The 17,510-nt window shown below is 35.9% G+C and overlaps 1 protein-coding gene across 1 annotated transcript in view; it reads left to right on the plus strand.

Annotated features, from left to right (window-relative positions):
* The first annotated feature begins 5,636 nt into the window (after positions 1 to 5,636).
* LOC134800553 (orexin/Hypocretin receptor type 1-like) overlaps positions 5,637 to 17,510 on the plus strand; it is a 140,334-nt gene continuing 128,460 nt past the window's right edge. Inside the window, exon 1 of the mRNA XM_063773040.1 lies at positions 5,637 to 5,919. The gene's annotated coding sequence lies outside the window, so the exon portion shown is untranslated. The remainder of the gene's footprint in view (positions 5,920 to 17,510) is intronic.

A 17,510-nucleotide genomic window follows, 5' to 3' on the forward strand; every position in this document is an offset into this window, starting at 1 on the left:
CTCGCCCACCGAGGGTTACGTACTTTTTAGTATTTGTTGTTATAACGGAAACAGAAATACATCATCTGGGAAAATTCCAGCTGTCTAGCTATCACGGTTCATTAGAACCAGCCTGGTGACAGACAGACAGACGGACAGTGGAGTCTTAGTAAAAACGGGAACCATTTTTACCCTTTGGGTACGGAACCCTAAAAAAGACACTTCTGCATGGGTATAAAAGGGTACTGATGACTAATTTCGAAATATTGTTATTCTTCAATATGCCTGGAAATGTTTACTTTATTGTAGCAATAATCGTACAGCGATACAGCGAGGAAATGCCGCCAGCATCCTTGGTACAATGCCTCAAGGGCCTATTTTAGATTTAAGCTAGTTATTAATTTCGTTTAGTAGTACCACTGTATATATATTGTATGTAAATAAATGTTTAAAAATAATCGTACGGGAAATTCTTCATTATAAACCAGTTCTAATTAAAAATTATCAAGAAAGGAAGTGCTGGGTTACTAGATATTATTTTTGCTTAAAAAGCTTACGAAGCTTGCTTTTTTGTCCATAGTATTTACGAAAAAAAAAACCCTTTCAAGTCTGATTATTTTTGCGAACGGGCAAATTGGGACTCTAAATTTATGGGAAAGGGTAAAAACAAACTTAGTGAGCCGTTGTTTCCACATTGTATATTATAACCGACTACAAGATTTTAAAAGGAAGAGGTGTACAATTCAGATGTATGTTTTTCTTCATCATTTCTCGACCGATTTTAAAAATTATTTTATTTATTAAAAGTATACATAGGTAAAACACTGATTTAAACTTTCACGATTATTAAACATTATCAAACTGCACAACTGCTTTGACGTTGAGTCGCTCTTCACCAATGTTCCCGTTAAAGAATGTCTAGAAGTAGTCAGAAGGAAACTGAGCGATGAGGGTATATCGGAGTCAGCAATGGTGTTGCTGAGGAACTGCTTGGAAGGAAGCTACTTTTTGTATTGTGGAAAGCATTACCTCCAGATTGATGGGGTAGCCATGGGTAGCCCTGTAGCACCGGTTTTGGCAAATATCTGGATGGAGCATATCGAAGCCAGTATAAACTTGCAGCCTTGGGCGGTGAAGTTGTGGAAGCGCTATGTGGATGATGTTTTCTGTATTATGAAGGGTGGGAAGCAGGAGGTGGAGCAACTACTCCGATATCTAAATTCAATTCATCCGAAGACGAAGTTCACGTATGAATTGGAATCACAGCGCAGTTTGCCGTTTTTGGACGTGAAAGTGATTGGTCGAGTGGATGGAACCCTAACTCATACTGTTTATAGGAAACCTACACACACTGACAGGTATTTGAACGCCCTTTCTCACCACCATCCTCGTCACTTACAATCGGTGGTTACCTCGCTAGTAAACAGAGCACATGATCTGTGTGACCCTGAATATTTAGAGAGTGAGATGTCGCATATTCAGGAGGTACTAAGGAGGAACGGGTACAAGGTAAAAAAGTGGCAACCCAGACGAAAGGCAACGCGGAAACGTCCTGATGTCTCCAGACAGCCGGCATTTTTGCCGTATGTAAAAGGGGTAACGGATAAAGTTGGCACAGTACTTGGAAAGTACTCTATAAAGACGGTGTACACACCTTTATCCAAAGTAGCAGGGAGCCTAAGGTCACCGAAGGACGTTATTCCGTTCCAGTCACCTGGCGTTTATAAAATAGATTGCAGTTGTGGTAGTTCCTATATCGGAGAAACTAAGCGCACCATAGCAGAAAGAGTTAAGGAACATATCGCAGCTGTCAAAAATCGTCAGGTCAACAAGTCTGCGGTGGCTGAGCATTTGCTGGAGTCAGGACCAAACCACTGGATTGAGCTGCATAACCCTAAAATCCTCTCCACGGATCGCCATTTCTACAGTAGAAAAGTGCGGGAAGCCATTGAAATCAAAAAACATTGCAATTTTAATCGGGACGAGGGTTTTAAGATCTCATCCACATGGAATCCAGTCATTAGTAAATGTAAGCGGAAACGAATATCGACAGTCGATAAATCGAATATCGTTAGTGTTGTGTGTCGACAGAGTGACATCCCTAGTGCGCAAAACGTTCAAACTGATAAACAAGACCAAGTGCGGGTAGTTCGAAAAACTCGCGCGGCTAGAAGATGTTGATGTCAACTTGAGCCAGTCTTCTCCGAGACCACGGGGACAACGCCGTCCTCGAAACGTCGGAGGTAAATCTTAAAACTTAAATACGCGATTAAGTCCCGTTGTGCAGTTTGATAATATACATAGGTACTTATATAGATTGATCATATTTTCGACAAAACTCTGTTCTGATGATGGTATCGCAGAGGAATCGAGGGAACCCCTTCAATTTTATAGCGATTCTTTTTAGTTTTAAAACTACCTACAAAACTAAAACTAATACCTAAAAAAAAAAACATTATGTGGGTGACCAATATGTATACAGGGTGATTTCGGGGTCGTGGAGCAAGAGAGCCAGACATCATACAGAATCCAAAGATGAGCCTAATGATGTTGTTAATTATTGTTTATCACCAATAATGATGATTATTTTCCAGATGACAAGTAGGAAAAAACATTTTTGCATACAATTTGGTGACCCTACTCAATGTGACGTCTTGTCGCTTTCCATACAGCGTATGTCAAAAGTCATAGGGTGACCATAATTACTAAGTATAACATTAATTTTACTTGAAAAATAAGAATAATTCAAGTAATTATCTTTTAATCAAATACTACCATATGATAATGTGGATCATTTACAGAGTCAGAAAAAGTGGTTCTGGATCACGACCCCGAAATCACCCTGTATATTAGGCTAGATCACCCAGGTCCGAACCCTGTGGAAGGGTTCCCATAAGGCTGGCTGTTATCTTTTTATGTTAAAGTTTTTATCTTTAAAAAAAGCATTTGCATTTAAATAGTGATATTTGACGAAATAGAACTGCTCATGAAGACGTATATGTCTTGAGGCTAATTATAATTTGTTAATGAGACGCACTATGATTTTCAATTTAAATAAAGCTTTCTTCCGGTATGGGACTACATTTTTTAAATTTATTTCAAGAATCTATTTATTCGAATACGCAACGTTACATTCTTCTTCTTTTTAGCCCCTTTCAATCTTTGAGATGTTGCCATTTTGTTCTATTTTGTGCTCTGTGTACCCGTTTTGATCCAGCTGTTCTTTTGATGTCGTCATACCAACGCATTTTTGGTTTTACACGTTACATTTAATGTATAAAAATAGAAATCAGAACCAATGAGAAGATATCAAAGAACCGACACGTGTTTCGTATTTATTTTACAGTAATAACTGTAATAAGGACAAGGGCATACCTATAGGGAATTCATATGAGAGTACATAACGCATGAGAGTGCATGAATAGTAGCGCCAAGCGTAAGTAATTATTAACCAAATAGACATATAAGTACTTACTTCTACATTTCGCGTTCTAAAGTATATGTATGTTACAGTATAATGGTTCAACACATAGAGTCATAAGGTCAGATTTATTTATTTATTTCAGATTTACTATTTATTATGTACCGTTGCACACAATTTATTAATTTTTTAAGAAAGTACAAATGGCTGACTTAATGTCATATGGCATTCTCTACCAATATTTTTTTCTAACACAGAATGATAAATATAATCATAGTAAATACCTATACATCTATATCTATATACAGAGTCAAACATTTCTAGAGACTGAGCTGAAAGGATAGTGTTATTTAAGTGATTTACAATCGAGTTATTATAATCGTAAATCTGGATTAAAAAGTAAAACAAAATCATTAAACTTAAACATTTTTATATCAGTGACAACCCTACAAAGCTATTTACATTTTAAATTGACACATGTCATGTCATGTCATTCATATGATCTTCTTGAAATCTCTCGTAGGGTTGAAACATACGGTTTTTTGCACTAATGTTTAACAAATTGTATCTCAAAAACAGTTAGAAGTATTATTAACGTGATTAATAAGTGAAAAACTAAATACGTAGCCTAAACAATTCCCCGTTTGCATAAAAGTTTCTCATTCCATTCCACCCTATATATAGTTTTGTTTATAAATGTTTACCTAGAAGTTATCAGAAAAAATATCAACAGTTGTAATACCGTATACATAATAGCACCACTATCCTATAGACAAGTGCCGGCTCACCCCACGCGCCGTGGTTCTAATGAAGTTGATTTAGATATCACTGGCAGTCATTTAATTAACAAATGGAAGTGCTGGAATAGATAAAATACTACTTAAGGTGCACAGGTAATATGGAAGTGCTGACATTTAAACAATGACTCTAAATTAAAAATTTAAATATCGTCCACAAAATTATAACAACCTAGGTAGGGTATCTAAGATGCATCGCTGGTGTATCATAAATTCTTTACAGAAATGCGCATGTAACTCGTTCGGCTGTTGATAAATTGTAACATTAATTCATGTGAACAAACTTCTTATACCTCCCATATATCGTTACCACGGGGGTAAAAACCTGTAACTTCAAAACTTTAGAACCGATGATGATTAAGTACTTAAACTTATTATGGTAAATAAGCGCCTCCGAAAACATCGCGAAGAGCTCAGAAAATACGTGATATTTTCTCAACAACTTTTCTTAGACAAACTTTCGGCAAACGGTGAATATGGGTTTGAGATTAAAGCTGATTTCACTTAACATGGATTCATTTAAACTTTTCTCGAAGATATATTTCATAAAATAAATTAATTGACCGAGCGTTCGCGAGAACAAATATGCTTTCGTATCGTAGAGTTCTTCTCTGCAGGTCGCATTTCTAAATCGATTCTCGTGAAATTTTGTGAACAGGTTCGGTAGTTAGATATAAATGCTTAAAAATGGTAGAAAATTGCTGAAAGATCTTAAGTACCTTGGCACTTAAGACAATTGTAAGTTCGCTATGATAATGACTCAACGACGTAAGTATTTTTAATTTTTACATTTTTAAACCTTAAGAAGATTATCGCGATGTCTACAGCTCACAGAGCCATATTGTATAAATGGTAGCATCATATCTCTCGCTGTAGATACCGTAATCCCAAAAGGGGTTATAGGAACGAGTGTACTACCTAACTACTTAAAAACACAAATCCAAATATGATATGGTCCCTAATCACAGTAATTACTTTCCCTAGATGTGTTGACTCGACAACTTTTTACAATATGGTAACCACGAAACGGCTTGATCATTGACATAGGTAAGTTTTATGTTTGCTTAGCTATTTTTATTCGCCACGATACACCCTTTGTCTTATTTCATTGTCTTTTGTTACATTAGTAATTACCTATAGGTAATGGTTCTTCAGATTCTCTCTACATAAAATTGAGCAAAAAAGAACGCTCACCTAGTGTTAAAATCAACCTTTTAGTAGCTGTACCTAAATTTCGTTTAGTTGGCTTACTTACAATTATAGCGGTCTAAGGATTTCAATTATGAAACTGTTAAGAAACTAGTATAAGATTTGTAGTGTGTACTTAAGTATTCTGCCACCAAAAAAGGTGTCTATTAAGTATTGTAAATATAATCAGAATAAAATTCTAATTTAGAATCTGCCCTAGACCGTGAAAAAACTGCTGCATTCAGTTTAGTTCAACAGCGGGCACCATCGAAGGCGCGTTAGTCGAACTCCGCTAACTGTCGCGCCTGCCCGCCTCCCGCCGTACCCGTGCCGCGCGGACTTTCCGAAAAAAAAAAAGTTTTAAAAAGTTAACCGACTCAGTAATGAGGAAATAATTAAAAACTTCAACATTGTGTGCTGTGACGCTTTGTAAATACCAAAAGTTCATATAATTTCATGTTATGTTAATAGTTACTAATTGTTTAGTGGGTGTTGTGAAGTTTAATTGAAATATTTGAATGGCTGCCAAAACTAGTAAGTAAATAATAACGTTAATCATAATCTTGTTTTAGTCTCAAATATTCGAGTTGAAATATTATGGACAAACAGAAGCGGTGAAAAATGGAAGTTGGAAGTTTTATTTTGTGAGAAAAATTGTCGGTGCAGAACTCAAAACAAAAGGCGGGAATTAAAGAAACTCTTTGAGATGGTGATTACTTAATTTTAAAGTGGATTGACATTGCCTTGCAGTCTCGGAAAACTGTTAACACTGAATGAAAGAGTTTTAATTGAAATGGTAATGCTGAAAATGAAGGCTTAAAAAGGTTTTAATTAAACGGAACCAGGCGATAAGCAAGGCGCGTAAGTACATAACTAATATACCTATATGCTCGACAAATCGTATGCTAGAACAAATGCATAATAATAACTGTAAAAGATTATCAAGATTCTAAAAAAATATATGTAACATACTTGCTCTTGATCGGTTATCGGACTTAATTATCTAGTGGATAGTTTTCTGGTTATGTAGGTACCTATCTGCATTGTGTTCATTGATTCTATTTGTAATATTAATGGTTTGTATACTATTTATTAAATAGGTCCTGTAAAATTAAATATTTCCATTACGCAATGTTACGTGTTTCAGGTTTCAGAATATATTGTAGGTTATTAAGGTGCAGTGGGTTCAGCCAGTAGAGTTTTTGAAAATTTGTGGCGTTAATTTAGATCATAATCATGTGTTTTGGTAACCATACGGTTACCAAAACACAATATTGGTGAGTAGAAATATTGAGGCCTTTATGTATCTAGTAAATTCATTAATTTGAAACTGATTAAATAACTTTCGTTCGATAAAAAAAAAATCACGAACACGCCCAAATAACACAAAAGTAGCTGAATATTGTTTGAATAATAGAGCATTCCGTACTGTATTCTGAATAAGGTAGCTGTATAAGCGCTTATACAGACGTTATACAGAAGGTTTGGGCGCAAAGTGGGCTAGCCCACGCCGCTTATTACTGAATAAAAGTAATGTAATAGCTGTATAAGTATGTGCCCACACATTGAATCGCTGAATAACACTTGTATAGAGGCTGTCAAAAGCTTCTATACCGCTTTTAAACCAAAGTTATCCAGCTTTGTATAGAATGACTCAGTTAGTCACACGTTATGCAGCTTTTGGTTCAAAAGTGCATTGTTACAGAAAATATATTCAGCTATTTGTGTATGATTTGTCTTCCATTTTAATTTGTGAACTCGTGTCAAAGTGTAGTGTCTGAAGTGAATACAAAATAAGGAGGACATTACCCATATATTGATTTGATGTTTACATAACATCAATTTCATTGCGCATGCGACTTTACTGTTAATATATATATACATTTTATTTAAAATTTTAAAGCGCCGCGTAAATAATGCACTGTTTAGAAAGTAAATATAGAAAATGTAGTACTCCACTTTTAAATTTGTAATTTTATTGCGGTGTTTAGATGTTTTAGTGATAGAAAATGTACTTTAACAAGTTATGCTACGATAAAACTAGTTTTATAAATGAATATAAATGGGTTTTTCAGTTCATTTTAAATTCCTATTTAATTTTAGAGGTTAGAATATGAGCAACCGTAATGGCGTCCGACTGTGCTGAATATAAGCTGCTGCCACAGCTATTATGTGCTAAATTTCTGAATAAGCATTCACATTATTCGCGTTACTAAGCTACATGTTAGATAATAATGGTTTTAGAACAACAAGTTTTGAATAACATCAGTATAATAGTAATTGTTTTCGCAATCTTAAAGCATAGTAGGGTTCTATACACAAATGGTAAAAACCACATACATCCTCACTAGTTTGATGAGAAACATTATAGGTATGTAACACGGGCAATATTCAATCCTACTTCCTACTAATATTATAAACGCGATATAATATTTAAGTAATATGATAAATCTGGGGGCACGGCAGACTACACAGTTATTTTTTCCGTTATCAGTTCCGACAAATATGTAGTAGGTAAAGGTATACGCAAAGATGTACGAAGTGAGTACGAAGATGTGTATAGTATGAGTATGGTGTGGTTACGAGTATGGTATGAATATGAATATGGTATAGGTGCGAAGGTGCGGGTATATTAGTAGCGGGTATCATGGGTATGAGTACAAGTATAGTTTGGTATGGGCAGTATTATTTAGGTATGAGTACGAGTAGTGTGGGATGGGTATGAGTAGACCCACTTGAAACCTAAAAACAGTCTGTTCAAAATCGATTGATCGATTGTGGAGAATCGATTTCGCTATATTTTAATGGGGGTGATTATTTAATTTTTCTCATACCCAGTCGAGTCTACAAGTTTTTAATGCAACAATATCAATAACTAGCATTTGCCACCTTGTTTGCCAACTAGCAACAACCTCAAATGGCCATTGGTAAACTTTATCTCGTTGCAGTAAGGTATGCAAATGGTCAGTTAACAGTGTTTACGATGGTAGCTAGCAATTGTTTTACGTCATTAAAACGACAATGCATCTTGTGTAAAATAACAAATCGAAGAGAATTGTTAAGAAAACTAAACCTCGATTTTTTAAATAATGGTTAGATTAAAGAATAAATACGCAAGATGCGTTCAAAATAAAATAAAAACACGCTCAAGCTCAAAGCAAACAGGCTCAAGTAGCACTGTTGACCGTGTATAAACTTATAAAGCTACGGAACCCTCTCCACCGCGCATTTGTTGATACTAAGCAGTAGTTTGAATAGCGCTGCTCATTGCGTTCATTTTGCAGCTTTTAGCAAGAAAAGATAGTATATGTGTACTAAAATCGCTATAACTTAAGTATAAGTGTTGTTTTAGTATTTATTATTCAGACGTTATGTCTATAAAAGCCATAACTAACCCATATATGCAGCTACTGAATAACAAATAATATGTGGATTTCATTACAGCTTCCAGTAATAGCGTCCACCTTTATTCAAAAACTAGCATTAAAACAGAAACTGCAACCGCTTTTATACAGTTGAAAGTCTTCACCGACGCTTCTTTTCAGCATTTAGTAGCCACTATCACATTATTCTTAATCTCACGACACAAAATATATACAGCTAATTACTGCTAATGCTGCTATTATGCAGCTTTTAGTAACCACAAATGCTTTAAGCTGAATAATGTCTGACTAACTGTGTAAGAAATAAGTATTATTCAGCTTTAATATGCAAAACCGGTACTATGCAAAATTTATTCAGCATTTATTGGTATATAGGCCCCATTAGGCCCACATATTTTCTTATTCCGAATTTAGTAATTTCCACCGCTTATACACAAAATTTATACAATCTTAATTTGAATAAGATGATAATTTTACTCTATTATCCTGCTTGTGTGTTACTTGGGCGGGTCTCATCTCAAAGGCACCATTAAAAAAATTGTAAGTACATAGCTATTTTTACACAACAGCCACAAAAACTAATAATATGATAATTGCTTATTCGCAATTTTATTTTTGATGGAACTCATAGATTTTTTGTTGTTAAAACGAACTAAAAATAACAATACAAAACAATAATATCCGCAATCCCGGACACGCACAGCCGTACCACTCACGCTCAGTGAATAGTGAGGGAAGTACCTGAATTCACGGCGCCTTAAAGAAAGACAACCATTTCTACAGCAGGTTAAGATATAAACTTTATCTACCGATTAGGAATCTGAGCTCCTACCACGAAAATATAAATTCAAAATTTCATTTATATCGTCTACACCGCTCGAATACCTATGTATAGAGGCAGATAATAAAGAGCAAGAGCGATAGAGGTAGATAACATTTTTCGATGTTGACGGTAGGCCCTTTCGAGAGCCTTATTAGAACTAAAGCTAGCAAAACGCTTTGAAAACTTCTAGCCGACTACGGTTTTTCCTAAACGCTTCTTCTCTTTCAAAGTAGGTTAGCCTTTGTCTACAAAATAATCGTTTGACACCTCTTTCACCAAAATGGGCAACGGAAATTAAATTCTTTGACTGTCTTTACACAGACTGTTAATAACTCTTCTCGTAGTTGGGTTAAAAACTCAATTTTATATTGATTTAGTTAGAATTTATTGCTGCCTGCGCGTTTTACTGCGAGTAATGTTAAATCAAGTACAGAGTTTTAAGTTCGGATGTTCCGACTCATATACTCGTATTCCTTTAGGATTGAATTCTAATCTTTTAAAATGAAAACATGTGACGCGCCACCACCAGTAGGTATTAATGTATTTAAATACCTATAGGCCTCATCATTGGCCTGTAACATCAATATAGGCCTATATAGGCTATAATAGTATTATCAAAGAGGAGAGTGCCATATTTGAAACCCTCGTGCTTTGAAACCCTCGCAACGCTCAAGATTCCATTTTTCGAACCTTTCAACTTTGGAATCTTTCGCTTGCTCGGGTATCAATATTAGCACGAGCGGTTAAACAACAACTTCGCCCCCTTGTAAAACAATAGTTATTTGTTGTTTGTGTGGTTTCAAAGCACGAGGGTTAAACAAAATTTGCCCCCGAGTGAAACACAAAATTTTTCACCACACCAACCCGAAGCATATGTTAAATGTAAATAAGTTTTTGGCAAAAATTACATTTTTGGTACAAGCTTTTATCGCTGACTGTACTTTTCATACGACAGACAACTAATACTCATCGAGACAATTCTAAAAACCCCTAACACAATTAGGTTGCGTTGTTTCATCACAGAGTTCCTATGGCCACCTCCTGTCTCCATCATCAGATCAGTTCGACAGTACCATATTATTGTATTGTCATCAGAACTACATACAGCTGCCAATTTTCATGACGCTACGATCCTTTGAAGATGGTTAAATTAGTTACCTTAGATTCCATTACATGTTAGTTACATACAGGTCGACCTAATAAAAGCTTGTTAAAAACAAAATCAAACCAAATCAAATTCAAATGAATGTTATTAAATATTTATCATCAGTCAATTCTACCAGCAAACATAAGAAAACAACTAAAAATTTGCATTTAATTACTTTGCCTCACATGTGAATTACTGATAGCAAAGTGCAACTTATTTATTATATAACTATTAAATGTTTCGTTTTTAAACAAATCGCTGACAGTGGCCCTAGTGTAAATTTCATTCGATAACGACGTGACGTACGCATTTGCGATAATTCTCATTTTGAATGGGATTTTGAGTTTCCAAATCGTCCCGCTTGGCGCGTTGTTCTAGAACCCATACCTACAAATTGAGACTTAACGCAAACGCGTACGTCCGTCACACTATCGAATAAAATTTTCACTAGGGGTTAAGAGGAAAACTGCAGTACATCTGCAGCGTAGGAACCAGAGTTGTACGCACAGTCCAACCTAACAAAATAATAGGTATAGTTCGTAGCTTCCTAATAGAGCTCGACGCCTAATCCTATTGTCTATTGTTAAGTAAAACAGACAATTTTTCAGACTTACCGTTAATTTAACGTTCTTAAAGTTAATTTAATTACTAGTAAGTCTGCCTAAATAATTAATTAGACTTACTAGCAATTAAATTAACGATTTTCGTAACTAAGTAATTAAGAATGTAAGCATTCATGAAGTCTGCCTGAAGAATTTTGAAATGTTGGAGCCTAATACATCGATTAGGTATCTTTCATAGTTATTTAGTCTTCACAAGTTTGGGAATGTACGTTTGAGGGTTAACGCGTAACATACAAGTTTTAAGTATTTTAATAACAGATAGTGGGCTCAAATACGGTCACATTAATGCTTCTATTCACTTTACCATATTGGGAGCGCACTCATCTGACGCCTACATATTCGCACTGGCAATGTGTACTCAATAAAATATCTTCACTCGACTCTATACTATTGCAGATAGAGTTAGAGTTAGACCAAGAAAAGTCTGCAACGATTTTGATAGCATACGCAGTGCAAGAGTTATTAATTATACATCATAATTTCATAGAAGTTTCACGTTTAAAATAACACTTGCACTGCGCTGTGCTATCAAAAGTGTTGTAGACTTGTCTTGGTCTAACTCTAGTATTTTTGTAACCAATTTGACCAACTCCTTAAAAGTTTTAACGCATTCCCTGCCAGGGGGCGTGGCCAAGGAACAAACTTGTAAGACGGTGGACGCACATGTGCGTCGGGGGCAGTGAATGTGTTAAGAGTACCTAGGTAAACGCACTTACTTACCCTGTCAGAATATCTAGACAACTACAATATACCAAGGGTTCACCCCAAGAAGAGAAAACTAGGGTGTTCGCGCGAACAGTACATTTTTCTCTCCTGTGGGCAATAGTTAACAGCTTGTGGGCATGTAAGCAATGATTTTATCATAGTTCTCTAAATAAAAGGAGGACCTTTTCACGTGGATAAGGGTTAAATAAGAAAATTAACCTTTATAGCCCTTAACTCTTGTGTATGTCTACAGGAAAGACATAACACAGTGATCTGTTTGACCCATATGTTATGTTATGTCTACTCCTAACTAGATCACACGTCACAATAATCATACCCTTGAAATATTAATACGTCCAAATTTTGAGTTCTAACATTTTAAACCATACGGTAAACAGATAAAGTATAAGTTCCAGGTGATTTATATGTTACGCCGTTGAGAAAGTTACTCGCTGGGAGTATTTTGACACGTTCTCTAAAGTACTCAATCAGCGTATTTGCGCTGGCAATCGTTTTGCTGACTTGTATGTAAACATAGTTGTTGTATTGTTTGGATTTCTTACTATTATAACATATAACATTATTTATTTAGATTAAACTAAGTGGTATTTAAATAGGTATCTCGTTCTCTCGATTGATTTTGTCAGTGTTAAATAATGATAACGGCGTATGTAGAATTTATCAACAAATTTTACAAGTACGTTCTTTAATCTATCTAATACCTTTAAACGAGCAATTCTTGTGTATTTATTTATATATATATTTCGGGGGTCTCGGAAACGGCTCTAACGAATTCGTTTAAATTTGCTATATGGGGTTTTGGGGGCGATAATTCGATTATGCTAGGTCTTATCTCTGGGAAAACGCGCATTTTTGAGTGTTTATATATTTTCCGAGAAAAGCTCGGTCTCCCAGATATTTATTTTTAAATGCGTTACCATACAAACCCGTTATTTGTCAGTATGAATAGTGTTGACTTATATAGGACGGAATAGTGTAAAAGTAACTTTCTGACGTTTTTACAACAATATTGATGACTGTAGCAACTTTTCTATTAAGTTAGTTGAATTTTATAGAAATCCAAGTTTTTTAAACATGCAAGTTTGAAGTCGAAAAGAGAAAATGATCGTTACAAGTAAAATTTCAAGTTAGTTCAATTAATTTAATATACTTTATTTTAAACCATAAACATTAAAACTAGGTAGGTACCTACAAAACTAAAACTAATACCTAATAAATATACACCGTGTTTTTATTGAATTCCGTTAACTTCGGGGTATGGTTAAGTACGTTTAAGAGAACTAAATGGCATAGTTAATTTAAAAAAAATATATATTTCTTTGCTTTTCTTAAAAAAATATTTAAGTTTAAAAAGTAATTAAATGTAGCATGTAGCGTTGTTGTAACACGGGCATTACATTTAACACAACCAAATAATTGAAATCTGTAACATATCAATGTCATTTCGAACATCGATCGACCGAGACTGTACTTAAGTTTAGTAGCAAATATATGAACTCATTCTAAACACTAATCAATATGTAAACCGGCCCTAAGGCAAGTGTACACGCTTGTAGAGGCCTTATAGGAAAAAAATATTGATTATCTCCGAAATGAAGTTAATTAGAATATCGGTGTCTTTGAGAAAGTTACTTGATTTAAGCTCAGGAATGCACCCTTGAAATTAACGGAAATCAAAAAAAACACGGTGTATAAAACAACATGGTGACCTAACCCAATATGTATTTACATATTTATCACCCATAAGCTGGATGCCTGTGGAAGGGTTCCCATAAGGCTGGCTGTGTTCCCCCTTTGGATGGCTATGCCGATCCGCTAGGCGAGGAACGAGCCAGCCCTACTGTCCCCGGAAACCTCGAAATTTTTTGTAGAGATCTACCGGATTCATTTGTGAGCGCCTGGGCACCACGGTTCCAGAGTTTCGACTGCAAATTGGTTAAATAAATTGATTAAAAAATATTACAGCGTAATACTTACTTGTACATTCACACAATACGTGATAAACGTTCATTGTACCTATTTGAAATACAAAACGTGCCAAATGAATAGACACACAAACATGCATTCATATTGTAGATCTTTAAACACTTTATTTATTTATTCAGGTAATTATAACAACAATATATGTTATCTAAACTAAATACATAAGTTTCGTTGAGACAGTATAGGTTTGTCTAGATACTTATCTCGTCATTATACAATCAATACCTATACATATAAATTGGTTCAAAAATATTTTACAAGAAAATTCCTACCTTAAAAAAATTATTGATGTAATCGGGTGGACAATTTAAATTACACAATCATTTCTGTAGCAACAACAAGGTATTTTGTTTGATAAATATCTACTTCCAAAGTTAGATAAATCGTTCAACAAAAGTTAAAGTTACTTTAGCCAATTTGTACAGATCACGCCGCGCACCCTTTCAAAAATCTTGAAGTTTGCGTATCAACATCCGAATACTTTAGCGATAGCAAGCACTTCGCAATTTGTTGACTGACTCCCAAGAGACGTCAATCAGGTTTCAGCTTACACGCACAAAAATATAAAAGTGACATTTCACCATCACGTGTCGTTATGGATAAATCGATCCTCGCATTTTCACGACTGTTTCTCACGCATGCAAACTTGCAAAGTTGGCATAAAAGTCGCACGACTTTATTTCACCTTACGAAGTCGTTAGTCATAGTTTTGTCGCATTTATTTCGCACTATTTGCCACGTCATTCTTAATGCGAACTGCTAAGCTATGAAATGTGCTACTATCATTTGTATTACCTAACTTAAAATGATCTCCAAATCTTTACGCGTCGTAAATTAAGTTCCGTTCTAGTCATTATCAGCAGTCCCACTTATCAAATGGCACTTTTTTCAATGCAAATGGTTGGTGAAAATACAAAAATTGCTATACAGGTTACGCACGAATGTTGCTACACAAACAAAGTTCTTTCAAAGTTATTTCTTATTTAATTATTGAAATTACTGAAAGTAAATAAAAGCTCCATATGTAACTCAAAAACGAACCTACTTTGAAAGCCGTTCGTTTCTGTGTGGGGTCGCAGTTCTAACCTAACCTAAACCGACTTTGATAGCCGTTCATTTCTGTGTGGTGTCGCAGTTCTAACCTAACCTAAACCGACTTTGATAGCCGTTCATTTCTGTGTGGGGTCGCAGTTCTAACCTAACCTAAACCGACTTTGATAGCCGTTCATTTCTGTGTGGTGTCGCAGTTCTAACCTAACCTAAACCGACTTTGATAGCCGTTCATTTCTGTGTGGGGTCGCAGTTCTAACCTAACCTAAACCGACTTTGATAGCCGTTCATTTCTGTGTGGGGTCACAGTTCTAACCTAACCTAAACCGACTTTGATAGCCGTTCATTTCTGTGTGGGGTCGCAGTTCTAACCTAACCTAAACCGACTTTGATAGCCGTTCATTTCTGTGTGGTGTCGCAGTTCTAACCTAACCTAAACCGACTTTGATAGCCGTTCATTTCTGTGTGGGGTCGCAGTTCTAACCTAACCTAAACCGACTTTGATAGCCGTTCATTTCTGTGTGGTGTCGCAGTTCTAACCTAACCTAAACCGACTTTGATAGCCGTTCATTTCTGTGTGGGGTCGCAGTTCTAACCTAACCTAAACCGACTTTGATAGCCGTTCATTTCTGTGTGGGGTCACAGTTCTAACCTAACCTAAACCGACTTTGATAGCCGTTCATTTCTGTGTGGGGTCACAGTTCTAACCTAACTTAAACCGACTTTGATAGCCGTTCATTTCTGTGTGGGGTCACAGTTCTAACCTAACCTAAACCGACTTTGATAGCCGTTCATTCCTGTGTGGGGTCACAGTTCTAACCTAACCTAAACCGACTTTGATAGCCGTTCATTTCTGTGTGGGGTCACAGTTCTAACCTAACCTAAACCGACTCTGATAGCCGTTCATTTCTGTGTGGGGTCACAGTTCTAACCTAACCTAAACCGACTTTGATAGCCGTTCATTTCTGTGTGGGGTCACAGTTCTAACCTAACCTAAACCGACTTTGATAGCCGTTCATTTCTGTGTGGGGTCACAGTTCTAACCTAACCTAAACCGACTTTGATAGCCGTTCATTTCTGTGTGGGGTCACAGTTCTAACCTAACCTAAACCGACTTTGATAGCCGTTCATTCCTGTGTGGGGTCACAGTTCTAACCTAACCTAAACCGACTTTGATAGCCGTTCATTTCTGTGTGGGGTCACAGTTCTAACCTAACCTAAACCGACTCTGATAGCCGTTCATTTCTGTGTGGGGTCACAGTTCTAACCTAACCTAAACCGACTCTGATAGCCGTTCATTTCTGTGTGGGGTCACAGTTCTAACCTAACCTAAACCGACTTTGATAGCCGTTCATTCCTGTGTGGGGTCACAGTTCTAACCTAACCTAAACCGACTTTGATAGCCGTTCATTTCTGTGTGGGGTCACAGTTCTAACCTAACCTAAACCGACTCTGATAGCCGTTCATTTCTGTGTGGGGTCACAGTTCTAACCTAACCTAAACCGACTTTGATAGCCGTTCGTTTCTGTGTGGTGTCGCAGTTCTAACTTTTAAGTTCCGAGGAAGCACAATTTTATCAGGATGTCTTTTTAATTGAATATAACTTCCAAAATTTACTTTGAGTGTTTTTTATCGGCCCTTTGCAAGCTTAGCGAAGTCAGAAGACTTGAGACCCTTATTAAAAGAAGGTTCTTAACTTGCTTGTTTTGTGCGAACTAAAACGATTCCTTAATAAAATTCGCTCCGTAAGGATTTATAACTGTCAAAACTTAGGAGCTTTAAATATATAGGATTAAGATATTTTTATTGGACTGAGTGAGATGACAGTGACGAGCACGCCTCGTAGAATATCGTTTTTTTTTGCTTTTTCAAATCTCCGAATAGAAGTTGAAACCCGATAGTTAACTTTCCAAATCGTAAACTGAGTTAAGATTGTAAAACATTCCGGATGTCACATAAAAATCTCATTTTTATTGCCTAACCCTTCCCAGAATGGAATCAACATCAATTTTATTATAACCTTTCAGGCCCTGTGACTCCGATTGTAGTCAGTCCCTTAAGGGAATAGAACCCTCGGTTCTTTACTGAAAGGATCCCTTACAACATAAATGTCCTGCGTGAATTGAAAATAAGCTGTAACATGTGAACTATTATATTCGGTTGAGATTTAAATGAGCCTCGTTTATTTTAACAGTTCAAATGATTCGTTTCTCATTTTCCATTTATTGTACGTACAGTCATTAGGCAAAATGGGCGCTCAAAATAATATTATACACGTTTACAAGCCCTCACCCGTGAGTTAGTCCGAATTTTCAATCCCATTTTTCTTTTGGGGCTGAATAAAAAAAAACTTTGCGTCTACGCGAGAAACATATCATGTGTAGACGGGT

This window comes from Cydia splendana, chromosome 20, assembly GCF_910591565.1.
Source record: "Cydia splendana chromosome 20, ilCydSple1.2, whole genome shotgun sequence".
In the NCBI taxonomy this organism is placed as follows: domain Eukaryota; kingdom Metazoa; phylum Arthropoda; class Insecta; order Lepidoptera; family Tortricidae; genus Cydia; species Cydia splendana.